Source organism: Neovison vison, chromosome 4 (genome assembly GCF_020171115.1).
Source record: "Neovison vison isolate M4711 chromosome 4, ASM_NN_V1, whole genome shotgun sequence".
Lineage (NCBI taxonomy): Eukaryota > Metazoa > Chordata > Mammalia > Carnivora > Mustelidae > Neogale > Neogale vison.
In genome coordinates this window covers 56,589,000-56,602,615 of record NC_058094.1, presented here as the reverse complement: position 1 = coordinate 56,602,615, position 13,616 = coordinate 56,589,000, and positions in this window count along the sequence as shown.

The window sequence follows — 13,616 nt, the reverse complement described above, 5'->3', positions numbered from 1 at the left end:
TCCTGGGATCGAGTCCCACATCGGGCTCCCAGCTCCATGGGGAGACTGCTTCTCCCTCTGACGTTCTTCTCACTCATGCTCCCTCTCACTGTCTCTCTCTCAAATTAATAAATAAAAATCTTTTTAAAAAATGTAAAACTGGGATTCTTGTTCAAGTGTTTTATCAAGGGAGAGCTTCCAGAAGAAGAGTAAGAAAAATAAGATAAGGCAGGGAATGAGCTAAACAAAGACATTGTCTCAGTTGGAGATTGGAGTCTGAGCCCATGGAATTTCTGGAACATAACTACCAGAGAGTGAGTTTCTCTCTTGATGGAGTGACTCAGGCTTTTGTACCCTGCTGACAGCTAGTTATTGAAGAAAGGGGAGCCTAGCCTCCATATAGGGAAGTTCTCAGTTGGGTGAGGACAACTTTCAGAGAAAGCAGAAGTTCTAAACTGTTGCTAGCCAACACTTACAACAGCTGGAAAATAGATGCTCCCTAAACAAAGGAAGGGGAATCAACAGCATTCACTGTAAGGATTGTATATTCTGATTCTTTTTTTTTTTCTCCCTTTTTGGTTGTACTGGAGAAATGAACAACAACAACATTTTTAGTCATGACAGTTCATAAAAATTGTCTATAACATCTAACTTTAGGGTGATAAAGATTTTGAAGCTATGTATACTTTCTTTTTAGGTATATGAAATCAATCATTCAATAAATATTCATTGAGAAACTTTTGTATGAGAACCAACTATTGAATATTTTAAATAATGCAGAGATATTTTTTCTTTAAGCATTTTATAAGGAAAAATATTTTTAAGTTACTAATTTGGCAAATAACTAGATAGTAAATCAGCATTTGACAAAAATTTAGTAAGTTTTTTTATAGTGGGTTCCCTTTCTATTAGAGATAAAAAAAAATCAGATGTTCTCTACTGCCACAAATTAATTAATTAACATGTATAAACTTAGATCTCAAATACATATATTAATTAAAATGGAGTGACAATAGTTTTAAAAATGGTCATAATCTAGAATATACTTTTATTAATTTAAAGTCATTGTTAAATGAGATCACAACAAAGTCATAGAGCTTTCATCACCCCAAAACATGTCTCAACTCCTAGCAGGCTGTAAAATCCAAGAGAAAAAGTTATTTTACTGCCAAAAAAGTAAACAGAACAGAAACTCAAAAAAGGAAAAGAAATCACAGATAAGTTAGTTGTGTGTTATAGATGAAGAATAGGATATTTTGGACTTATTAAAGAGAAAGGATAGGTTAGAGCCCAGGAGAGAAGAGCAAATTTTGAGACAAGAATAAATATGTTTGGGCAAAATTTAGGTAATTTTATTAGTGACTTTGGTTTCATGATCCTGATACTTTATTATGGAACCTAAAAATAACAGTGCATAAGATTGTGCATTGCTTTGCACATAGTACACTACACAAATTTCTATGAACTAATGTAAATCGATATATCCACCTTCACATTTACTGAAATTTTTGTGTTTGTATAATCTTAGATAATAGCATTTGCCTACTATGTTTGCTTTGAGTATGATAGTCCATTGAGTTTACATGTGCTTTCTCTTTTGAAGATTTTTGGCTGGTTACTGATAAGCTATAATCCTAAATGTTTCTGGATTTTCACTCTTTAGAAAATGCATTCAATTTCTTCCCAGTTTTGACACTGACATTAGGTCACCCCGCCTCTGAAAGCATTGTGTTGAAATGGCTGTCTTCATATATTCCTCATTGTTGTTCTTTGGTGAAATTGTCACTTGAGGGTCAAATTAGAGCTCATTCAACCAGAGCCATAGCAGTGACAGTAATCAGTCTCAGGTCATTTCTTCCACTTGAGAATTTTCAGGGCAGGTACTTGTAGTTCATTTCCTACTTTTACAAAGCATTACTGTCTTATTGGTTGCATTGTGTAATGAATCTGAGTCTGGGTTTACAATTTTATAAATTTACAGTTTCTGATTGCCAGTATTTATTTGGTTTTCACCCTTAGTCCCAGGTTTTTTTTTTTTTACAAAAATTTTATCCTTTATAATGCTTTCCAATGTTAAATTTTATTGGATCAATTCATTAACCAATTCATAGCATATAATTTTTGTTCATCTATCTTCCTAAACTTAGGAAAACTTTCTCATGAAATTTACCATCGAGGCATGTATGCTAGTCTTCCACATAATGCTGGAATAATCATCATTTTATGCACATTCTATGATAACAAGAGCTAAGAGACCATGAAAAATCATAAACATGGTCCTTTGAAAGAAATCAGTGAACAGTTGAGTGAAAGGGACAAGAGACAGACCTGCTGAGTTCAAATAGTTAATTTGTTTTCAGATATTTCTCTTTTCATGAAGATCAGTAAACTATATTTTAAAATTTGAAAAAGATTAACTATGAGTAATCTTGTTTAAGGAACATAATTTGCAACATTTTAATCTCATATATACTTTACTTTTTAAAATTTGCACACAACTGTGCTCTTTTAAGTCTTCAATGGGCATTAGAAATACATAATTATCAATTAATAATTGATTCAACATGGAATTCAACATGGAAACATAATTTTTAGACATTTGAAAATCTGATTGTGTACATATGAATTGCATCATTTTAGTTCAATGGATTGAGGAAGTGATCTTTGAAATTCACATATTTTGAGTAATTTAGTTCTGTCAACAGCATTGAACATAGTTAAATGATCACAGTAGAGTTCCTGAAAATGATAATTAATAATCTATAGCTTATTAACCTATAAATATTTAAGAGACTACAATATCTGTCTTAGTAGAGTGAATAAAAACTTAATTACAAGTATCTACGCACCATTTACTATTTCATTCTTTGCTCCTAGCTTCGCGTCCCTCCCTACTCAGCAGAGAATAAATACCTGACCATGTTCTCAGGACACTCTGCTGTATTGTAGCCACCAAACCTTCAGATCAATTCAAAATTTAGTTTGAAGAAATGAAGTAGATGATGAAGTAGAAAACCATTAAGTAAAGTAACAGTATGTAGAGGGACTGTGTTCTTCTCAGTATCCTCCAAGTATCAGAAATGTAAGAAGTTTAAGTCACGATTCATTACTTTCACCTCCTCAAGCCTACTATGAAACAATCTCAACTAACCCAGAGCACAATATTAGAAAGCTCTTCAATTTTTTCTTGCTCTAGACCCAGATATAATTCATCACTAATTCCTATTGGCCTTACCTCCCAAATACACATCCAGTGTATTCTCTTTCCCTGCCCTTGTAATCTCCCACCTCATGTCAATCAACACTTGACCATCTTTTGCCTGAACCACTGGGTTTCTGAACTCACTGCTTCTAGCTAGTTCTTTCTAAAATGCAACTATGACAATGACATTCCAGTTGCTAAAGCACTCCGATGATTTCCCACCATTCTTCAAATAAATACCAAACTCTATAGGATGGAAAAATCTACAAAATCTTACCTACAACTTAAATCTGCCTCATTTTCTGGCACTGTGTTTAATGACGTAGTAACACAGAGCTCTTGATCTCTCCACAGATATTATTATTCTGTGCTTTTATTCATATTTTATCCCATACATAGAATTCTTGTTCAATACCTTTTCCTTAGTTACCACTTAGTAAGAGGCATCTTTGTTTCCAGAAACCTTCCCTTCTTCCCTATACTGAACCCGTGTCCCTTACTCTATAACCCATCACGCCTTGTCTTTCTTAACATTAATAATATTTTTTTAACTTATCAGTTTAGCCATTGTCTAGAGTCCTTGAAAGAAGAAACTATGTAATAACCATTACTCTTAATGCTAGTTCTTAGAGCAATGTCTGATACACACACATAAAAATACTGGTTGAACCAAAACTTAGTATGCCTGTTATTATTATTTTCAAAGTCTTATATGCTTCCTCTATGTTTATTTTATTATGGGTAATTGATGCCAAAATTGCTTGAATCACATAAAGAAATGATGCAAAAATTACAAAGTTTTATTATTTATGCTATTGAGTGAATATAGTTCATATTTTCCTTTTGAAATGTCATGCCACACAACCTATCCAATATCTGTTGGTTAGACAATCAATTTACAGTTTAGCTTTAGCTCTTGCTTTTTTAGAATGCAAGCTCAATGAGCAGGAGGAATAGTGTGTGTCTTATATATGGCTTTATATTGAGGGTCTATAAGTGGACATGGTACATGATTTTAGCTCACTCATTATTTGTATAAATGTGTCAAGTCTATTATGATAATAGAATTGGGAGACACTTATTGTCTGCAAGTTATTAATTTCCTTTTGATTTGCTGAATGTATGTTGCTTCTTTCTCTTGTGTGCAGAAAAAAAGCACCTTTTTCTGGAGAAACAACACAACATGTACTTTCTTGCATTCTGGTTTTTCTCATTCTACTTAGAAAAATCTGTTGTCTAGACTTCTGTTTCACGTACATCCTTAAATTTTAATTTTATCCATTGCTCTTAATTTGTGTATTCATCCTGTCAAATAAGATAAATGGAAAACATGCACAGAAAATGGAAAAAAATTTAAAAATAGACCCTAGCTGCACATTAGAAGGTAAGTAAAAGGTAAATTCTTCAAGAAGTTGTATTACCAAATTTAGGAAATTTGGTGACCAGAACTTTCAAAGTTCCTTAGGACACCCCCAAATATGACAGTGGTTAATGTATTTCTGGTTGGGATGCTTGTTAGATAAGTGAGTGAATCTATATGTAGTTATTATTTCTGTATGCTATTTTAAACATGTGAATATCTAAGATGATTGTCATGTTCCTATGAACAATTAACATTGATATTACAAGGGCTTTTTTAAAGTAAATTTTCATTGGGAATAAAAATTCTTAGGTGGCAAGAACCTTGGCTCTACATTTCATTGTCATTCAGCACACAAAAACATCACTCCCCAATTCAAAGATGTAAACAGAGCTAGATGCGTGTAGTAGATGTATGCCATCTGACTTCTTATAATTTCTCAATCTTTTTTTTTTTTTAGTAGCAAAGTCATCATGTATTAATCTGTAACAAATTCAGGGAGTTTTGTTTGGCTGATTTAAGAGCACTTTCTTCCAAACTCCTATAAAAATAGAGACTATAAATTGGTTAGCATGGATTGCCCATGGCAGCACATTTTTTTTTAATGAAAATTTTCATTATCAATGGATTTTATGCAGAGCCTTTAGAGGTTGTTCAAATCGCCAGCAGTCAATTTAACCATGCTAATCTTTATACCTGAGGGCCTAATTCTTAGAAAAGCTTTTGGCATGTTTTCATAGACTACTCATAATAATTATATGGACGAACTGTGGATTCTAGTTGTCTGTATTATAATCACCTCATTTTATGTTTTGGAAAATGGAAAGAAAAGTCACTTCCCCCAATTACACACCATGTACCCACACACAAATAGCCATAATCTTCTGGAAGAAGGTTCTGAGCATCCATCTAAAATGAATAAATATTTCTTTGTGAAGAAAATATTAGAAATGGACTGTGTATACACTTGAACTGAGCTAGTACAGCTATAAACATGTACTCTATTTAACCATTTTACACAATTGTTTACACTTTTATAAAACATACATAGTTACCATAGCAACAACTCAGAATAAGCATGGTATAAAACTTATTCTAGTCCAGTAAAGAAAGCCACTTTAACAAAGTGTATGACACATTATAGTTTGAAGTTGAATTTTTATCTTACTTTTCCAAGAATTTTATTCCATAAATCATGGCTGGTCTGTTGAAATATATTAACTTGAAAAGAAAATAGAGTCCACTGGTCAAGTAGTTGGACCAAAAAGAATACTACTAAACAACTCTATACACATAATTCCACAGATTGTTAGGACTGCTATTCAGGGGAAAAGTTGTTATAATCTATATGGTTGTGTTTTATCCTGCCATTCTGTGATTCTTATGATAGAAAATCTAATTTGTTTCTAGTCTAAATTCATGATTCAGTATCCTTAATGTGCTTATTCTACTTGTCTGTATTATAATCACCTGAGTTTACACATAAAAATAGATTCATTATTTAATTCTTTAAATCCACAAAATATTATCGAGTTTTTATTTTGTCCTAAGTACTATTCAAGGAATAGAGAATTTAAAGAAAAACAAAAATATGTATATACCTTAAAAAAAAAAGGATTTGAGATATTCTTTAAATTTTGTTTCTTTTATAAAATGATAAGATACATCATTTGGAGATGTTTCTTTTTTAACTTTTTGATTATTATTAATGCATATTTTATGTTAATAGACACACATTTCTAAATATTTACTTATGTGTATGTATTTAAGTGTTCACTACTTATTTGATTAATAATTCATGACAAATCACTTTTGGAGATAACAGAACAAGTATATTTACTTTTATGGAACCTGGAAAACATTTAGTTGTGGATAATGTGTTAGCTAATTACAATGTAACAAACTTTATTTTCATTTGAAGCATACAAGCCATAGCAACAACCAAAGATGTTTAAGTCATAATCTCTGACCACGAGAATTTTACAAGAAAACGGAAAGTCTAAAATAATGTGTATTGAAAACAATATTAGGGGGCGCCTGGGTGGCTCAGTAAGTTAAACCTCTGCTTTCAGCTCAGGTCATGATCTCAGGGTCCTGGGATCGAGCCCTGCATTGGGCTCCCAGCTCAGCGGGGAGCCTGCTTCCCCCTTTCTCTCTGCCTGCCTCTCTGACTACTTGTGATCTCTCTCTGTCCAATAAATAAATAAAATCTTAAAAAAAAAAGAAAAAAAAAACAATATTAGTAGAATGGTGCATGTGTGCTATTGGTTGGTGTAAAAAGGGGAAGATTTCTTTTCTCCCAAGAGATATAATCATGGAAGGCCATCTAACTTGTAGGTGCTATTTTTCCTGAATCTCCAAAAATGTGTAAAGTCAGACGGCTCAGTGGTCTGTAACCCTAGCTGCACATTAGAATCAAGTAACAAATTTAATAAAGATTCCCTAAGTCCTACCCCACAACAATGAAATAACAAAATAAAATCAGGGGTCCACGAAAAGACAGTTTGCAAGATCCCCAGTTAACTCTGATAATCAGCCCACTTTGAGAACCACTGAGGTAAACATAGAAGTTAAACATATTCTGGGAAAAACAATACTTGCAAAGAACAGAGAGGAAAATAAATATAGTACACTGTAACAGTTTCCAATGAAATATTCAGAATACCCTAGGAAAAGGAAGTTGAATTAATTTTGATGCTAAAGGTAGAGTCCTAAAACAAATTTATTCAAAAGACAATAGATCTTAATGGAGGCTGACAAATTAAAAAAAGAAGAGGAAGAAGTAGGAAGATAAAGAAAAAGTGAAAATTAATCTTATTTCATATCATACATAAAGTTTGGTTGCTATTTTGTATTTTACACAGTAAGTTGAATGCTAGTGAAGTACTAATTTCATTCAGGATTTTGTGTTGATCACTGTCATAACAATTAATACTCTTTAATATAATTTCATAGGATCCAATCTCATGACTGATTTTCACTCATCTACACAACATCCTAGATCTATAGAATGCTAATATTCTTGAGGAGAAACAATTCTTTCCTAAGATATACTTTAGAAGTATCTTAACTGGCTTTTAAAATTTTACAGTTTGACACCTCAATGAACTGGCCAGCTACATTGGACATTTATTATATTCATAGCTTGGCTTTCTTTAGCATTCTTCTAAAATAGGCTAGAATAGCTATGCAGTCTGGTCCTTTTAGAGAGAAAGCAATGACCTCTCGAGAGCCTCTTAGCAAAGCTCCATTCTGATCAAGAGTCACTTAGTGACTAGTTAACATACAGCCTATTTCCTGCTGAATACTGGTTTGGATTTTTTTTCTTTTGTGGGTGTGAAATATTCAGTATGAAAGCTATCATCCAGTTTTGATACTAAAAAGGACATTCAGTGCACATATGTGAACCATCCACTATCCTAATAATCCTCCATGAAGTTAACCTGATTTTCAGGGATATGAAAACACTTTAGTTTGAAATGATTCATGTGTACTCATTTGCTCAAGAACTTTTAATTTTTCATACCACATGCATGACATTTACTTTTGATTTAAAAATCTTTTATTTGCTATTGTGGTTACTCTTTGTTTAAAAAAAAAAGCTGGCTTAGAGTAACACAGCCTGATCCAAACCATAAAAGAGCCATGAATTGGAATTTTATGAGAGAAAACAGTACTTCGATACTGTATTTTCTAAAATTGTGCTCATTTGAGTTTGGTGATTATAAGGGCTCTTAACATATTATATATACACACACATGTGTATGTATTAATATACGCCACTATATATATATACATATATATGTATATACATTCAATAAGACAAACTTTTAAAAGTCCATTCAAAATAAATAACACATACTCTTTAAGTTAAAGTTACTTTCACTGTTTTCAGTTCAATTGTGTCCTTGAGTTTTAAAAACTATGAAAAGAGACTGAATTTTCAGCAGAGTTGCTTGCAAAGGACATGGCAGTTTAAACATTATCGTCAAAAGACCCCTATGCTTGTTTATGAAACTTTACATTCAAATTTTTTTTTTTTTGCTTCTTTGGGTTTCTCCATCAGTAATAGACAATTATCAGTGAGAAACATTAAAGAAGGATATGGGATGTGATCAGCTAATTGATTTTTAGGATCTTTAATTTCACCTTTATTCTTACCCTTTCAAAGATTACCTTCACCTTGTATAAATTTCAACAGCACATAAAAAGGCAATATGCTGCTTACTTTAAAGATAATTATTTCAGTAAAACAGTGTCAAGGCTTTGTGGATCCAGAATCCAAGCCACATGGTATCACTTTGAATCCAATTTAGACAAGTTTGACTAATCTCACCCTGCCTAAAAGAACTATAAATATTAAGCGGTGACTAAAAGCTCTTTGTGATGTCCCTGTCTCCTCTTCAATTCCTCTCTCCCCTTCAGTTAGTTAATTTGCAACAGCTTTTACATCTGGCAGGTGACTTGATCCATGATCACCCAAATAATTCCCAATTCTTCAAACTTCATACAGTGCGTTTCTTTGTTATTAATAATCACTATTTACTTTTGGACTTCGGTCCAAATGTCACCAAGCATTTTTAAAAAATATCAGCCTTTGCACAATCCTCTGACTTTATTTTGTATTATACAAATTGAATTCTTTTCATTTTGCTGATAATTGAATGCCAAAATAAGAGTTGAATGTCTGTTTCTATGCTCAGAAGAACAAGGGTTCGGGGTGACTTTTGACCCATTGGTAGAATGTTGAGTAATTTTATCTTGGTTGGGCATATGGCAAAAATAAGTAACTGGATATCAGAGAATGTGAGAATGGGTTATAAGTATCAAAAAGCCATTCACTTATGCTTTCTGGTGGAATGCATTCTGCTTTAGGCCAGACTTTTGGTGAAGGTATTTTGTAAAAATTAAGTTACTACAGTTAACTTCCCAGTCTCCCTTTTTTCAAAAGTGCCATGAATTTATGGTGTTGGTGCATTGGATTATTTTGGGTTTTGTTGTCATCAATATTACCACAATAAATAAGGGTGTCAATCCCTAACATTTATCAGAACTATTTTTTACATACTGTACAGTATACCACTTTTTTGGCCAAAGTTCAATTATCATAAATTTGTAGCATTTAGCCTTAAGTTGCATATTTGCATGATTCCCTCCTGTCTGCCTGTCAGTTCAGTTCTTTATCCTTTTGTAAGCTGATACAACCAGGATCCAAACAGATAAGTCTTTTCACTTTCTTTTCTAAATTCCTGATGCCTCAACAGACCCACATGCCACACACAGTAACTCCTAGCAAGATAGAGAAGTTAATTCAGAAATGTATTGCTGATTCTGGTAGACATAACTTTATTATTTTGTTCAAAGAATCGCGACCATTAATTCATTTTTCAGAAGAGTGAGTTTTTGAGTATAACCTGTTAGTATAGCTACTTTCCTTGGTAATTTTACCAAAAAATCAAAGGAGGCCCAGGTTTTGCTTAGTGGTGAGAGTATAATTTGATAGTAAAACTTTTAATCTTCTTGGTTTTCTTTGTGATATGACTCTGGATTTTTGGAGAAAGCCTCGCTTGATCTATTTCTAGCAACGGAGGCATCTAGATCAGTAGCCCTGAGGAACACCCACATTTTTCAGATCATCAAAAGGCACACATCAGTGTGGTGGATACATCCGCTCCTGAAGAACAAAGGGAGAGCTCTACAGAGAGCACCTGATTGTACCAGATCAGAAGGACAGTGTTTGACCCTGGCTGGGGGGGAAAAAAAAGAAAGAAAAGAAAAGAAAGAGAAAAGGTGAATAAATAAAAATACCACCATCAAACTGCAGACTGCTACCAACTGATGGATGCGTTCACCGAGTATTTGTTTCTGTGTGCGTACAAGGTTTGACGTACCCTGAAAGAAACATAAAATAGCCAACGTTCATCTTTAAGCTATGTAGTTTTGTGACTGCCACAAGGTTTCACTTGTGTCATTACATTTACTGAAAGTGTTGAAGGAAAGAAAACTCAGGGGAGCCACAGATGTTTGCAGTTTTCAATTTGCAGACTTGAATACTTGCAACTGGTTACTTAACACGTATAGGGTTTTAGTTGATGATTATTTTCATATATGCTTTCAATCAGTATTGCATGTAATTAGAAGGAATTTTGTAATTCCTATGACCTGTTTTGGGTTAGGTCAAGTAGTTTTGCTCTTTATTTCTATTGCTGACCTTTACATTAAAAGATTTTCTTCTACAATTTTCTCTACGTTTTCATTTCTCCTATCTCATTAGTCCCTTACTGTCAGCCTTAGTTAATATCATTGCTTTGGGGGGAAATGTCCTAATTATCTAGTACACAGAACATATTGGATAGGTTAACATTTCAGGTGCATAGTTATAATAGACATTAGTATGTATAACACACACTTTCAATTGCAATAAAAAAAGTTAAAACCAATCTTTTAAAATATTGATCTTTTGATGATTTCGTTTGAAAGAGTTTGAAAGATTTGGTGCAAATGTTTTATATTTTGACATAGGAGCATCTTTTAAGTACAAGACAAACTTAATTGAAGAAACATATAAAACTTAGAAACAAAGTGGAAAAATGCCTAACACTGAATTTTTCAGTGAGGACATTATGAAACTATTCAATATTAATTAATTTGCCAAAATGATTGCTTCTTACCATATACAGACATTGATTTGGGGAATCCAGGTTATTAGCTAATAAATAGCACTTTAGTCTTGCATATTTGAGTTGATGGTTTATTTCAGTGACTTTCCTTATTTGAATTCACTGGAAACAATTGATTTGAATGAGGCAAGCCAATAGATATTTAATGACCCTTCTTATAATCAGAGAATAAGATTTCCAAATGTCTAGTCAGGAATAAAATTAATTTATTTAACATATATATATTTAGTTTAATAGTTTTTGATTACAGAAAGAAAGAATCCTTACAAAATAGGCAACTTCCAACTTTTAAAAATTTTAATTTTAAACTGTGACCTTATGAACCAAAAACAGTTTCAGCACTAAATTTGCAGCATCAGAGAAATAACCTGCAAGAAAAGTGAGGCTAGAAACTTGAGACCTTGAGAACAGAGAAATACAACCAGGGAACATGTGTTTGACAAAAATCCATAGGAACTGGGGGTTTCACATTTCACTCAATTCCATTATATTCAATTCAACAAACCTTTGTGAAACACTATACTGTGGGAGATACAAAGGTGGCTGTCAGAGTCACCATGTTTGAAATGTACCTCTTGCGGATAATATTTGAAGGGAGGTGGTAGTGGGAAGTAATAGCTCATCACTGCCTCACCCACTGAGACTAAGGGAAATGTAGGTCTTTTAGTGTATCTTCTGCAGTACTAAAAGATTAGGAAGCCTGTTTTTCATGTCTACAACATGAGCCTGACAAACTTTTTGAATGGGTGGAATAATTGCTTTCTTGGAGTCTCCAGTTTACTGCCTTTTGAGGGTAAGGCAAGTAACACCCACGTAGGTAGAAGATAACATATATGGAAAATCTGGTTTCTGGTCTTGACCCCTGGCTTACCCTAAGATGTTATTTTTGGACAAGTCATGTATGTTCTTTAGGTCTCTGCTTTCTCATTTTGAACCTTAAAGGATAAACAATTGCTGATATTCAACAGCATGTGACCTGCAAAATATGCAGTTCCTTTTTTTTTTTTTAAGATTTTATTTATTTATTTGACAGAGAGAAATCACAAGTAGGCAGAGAGGCAGGCAGAGAGAGAGGAGGAAGCAGGCTCCCCGCTGAGCAGAGAGCCCGATGTGGGGCTTGATCCCAGGACCCTGAGATCATGACCTGAGCCGAAGGCAGCGGCTTAACCCACTGAGCCACCCAGGTGCCCCTATGCAGTTCCTTTTGATTCCACCTGGAAAGCTAAAGAGGTTTAAATTCAGGGTCGCTTTCAAGTTGATCCTCAGATACTTGATGAGATTGCTTTGGAGGAGAATTGAGAGAGCATCAGGTTGAGAGATCATTGAACATAGGTAGTGAATGAAAATGAGAAAGGGACCTTTAAGAGAAGAACTGGTGAAAATGGAAATCCAAGGTTTTGAAAATTGGGGAAAATTTTATGAATTCTATGAAAATTTTATGAAAATTTTTTGTATTCATTGGAATATTTCAGGTCAATAGGATCAGGATTCATATAGAAGAAAACAGGAATAACTATCAACAAAAATGAAAATTGCTTTCAAGGAGTTAAATGAGGAGAAGGAAGCAGAATCTTAGCAACACCAACATATAATGCATGATAAGTTAGATGTGAGATTAATATTGTGAAATATAAAGAAAGGGGCAGAACTTTCCAAGAGAAACTGGGTTCTTCATGTTGGAATTTAAGGAACAAAACAGATGAGCATAAGAGAAAGGAAAAAAAAAAGAGAGAGAGAGAGGGGGAAGGAAGCAAACCATAAGAGATGCTTAAAAGTAGAGAACAAATTGAGGGTGAATGGAGGGAGGTTTGTGGAGGGTGGGCTAGATAAGTGATGGGTATAAGGAGAGCACTTGTGATGAACACTGGGTGTTATATATAAGTAATGAATCACTAGATTCTACTCCTGCAACCAATATTACACTATATGTTTATTAAGTGGAATTTTTAAAAAAAGAGAGGGAAAGTGAGTTCCTTCCATTGCATATTTCATTGGGAGTTTTAAAAGTATAGATTCAAGTAGAGATGAATCACTCAAAAAAATTGACACAAGAAATCTCAGACTTTCTTAAAAATGGCACAACTAAGGAAAGGAATTTATACACACACACATACATAACCCGTATTATAATATGTACATTAAAAGGAGGGGTTTTTTCCCAACTGGATGATCCATATAAGATCTAGCTCCAATGAGGGAACAGAACTTGATTCCCCTAGCATATAACTTAAATGAGAGCAGTTCTCCAGTGATGAAGAACAGTTTTGTTTGCCTTATCTTTGACTCTTTTTAATTCCACTAATGCCTAAAATGCCTTCTGTACAAATGTATAAAACACATTTAAAAAGTTTTTTTAAATTTTTTTGTGTTGTTAGTCACCATACAATACATCATC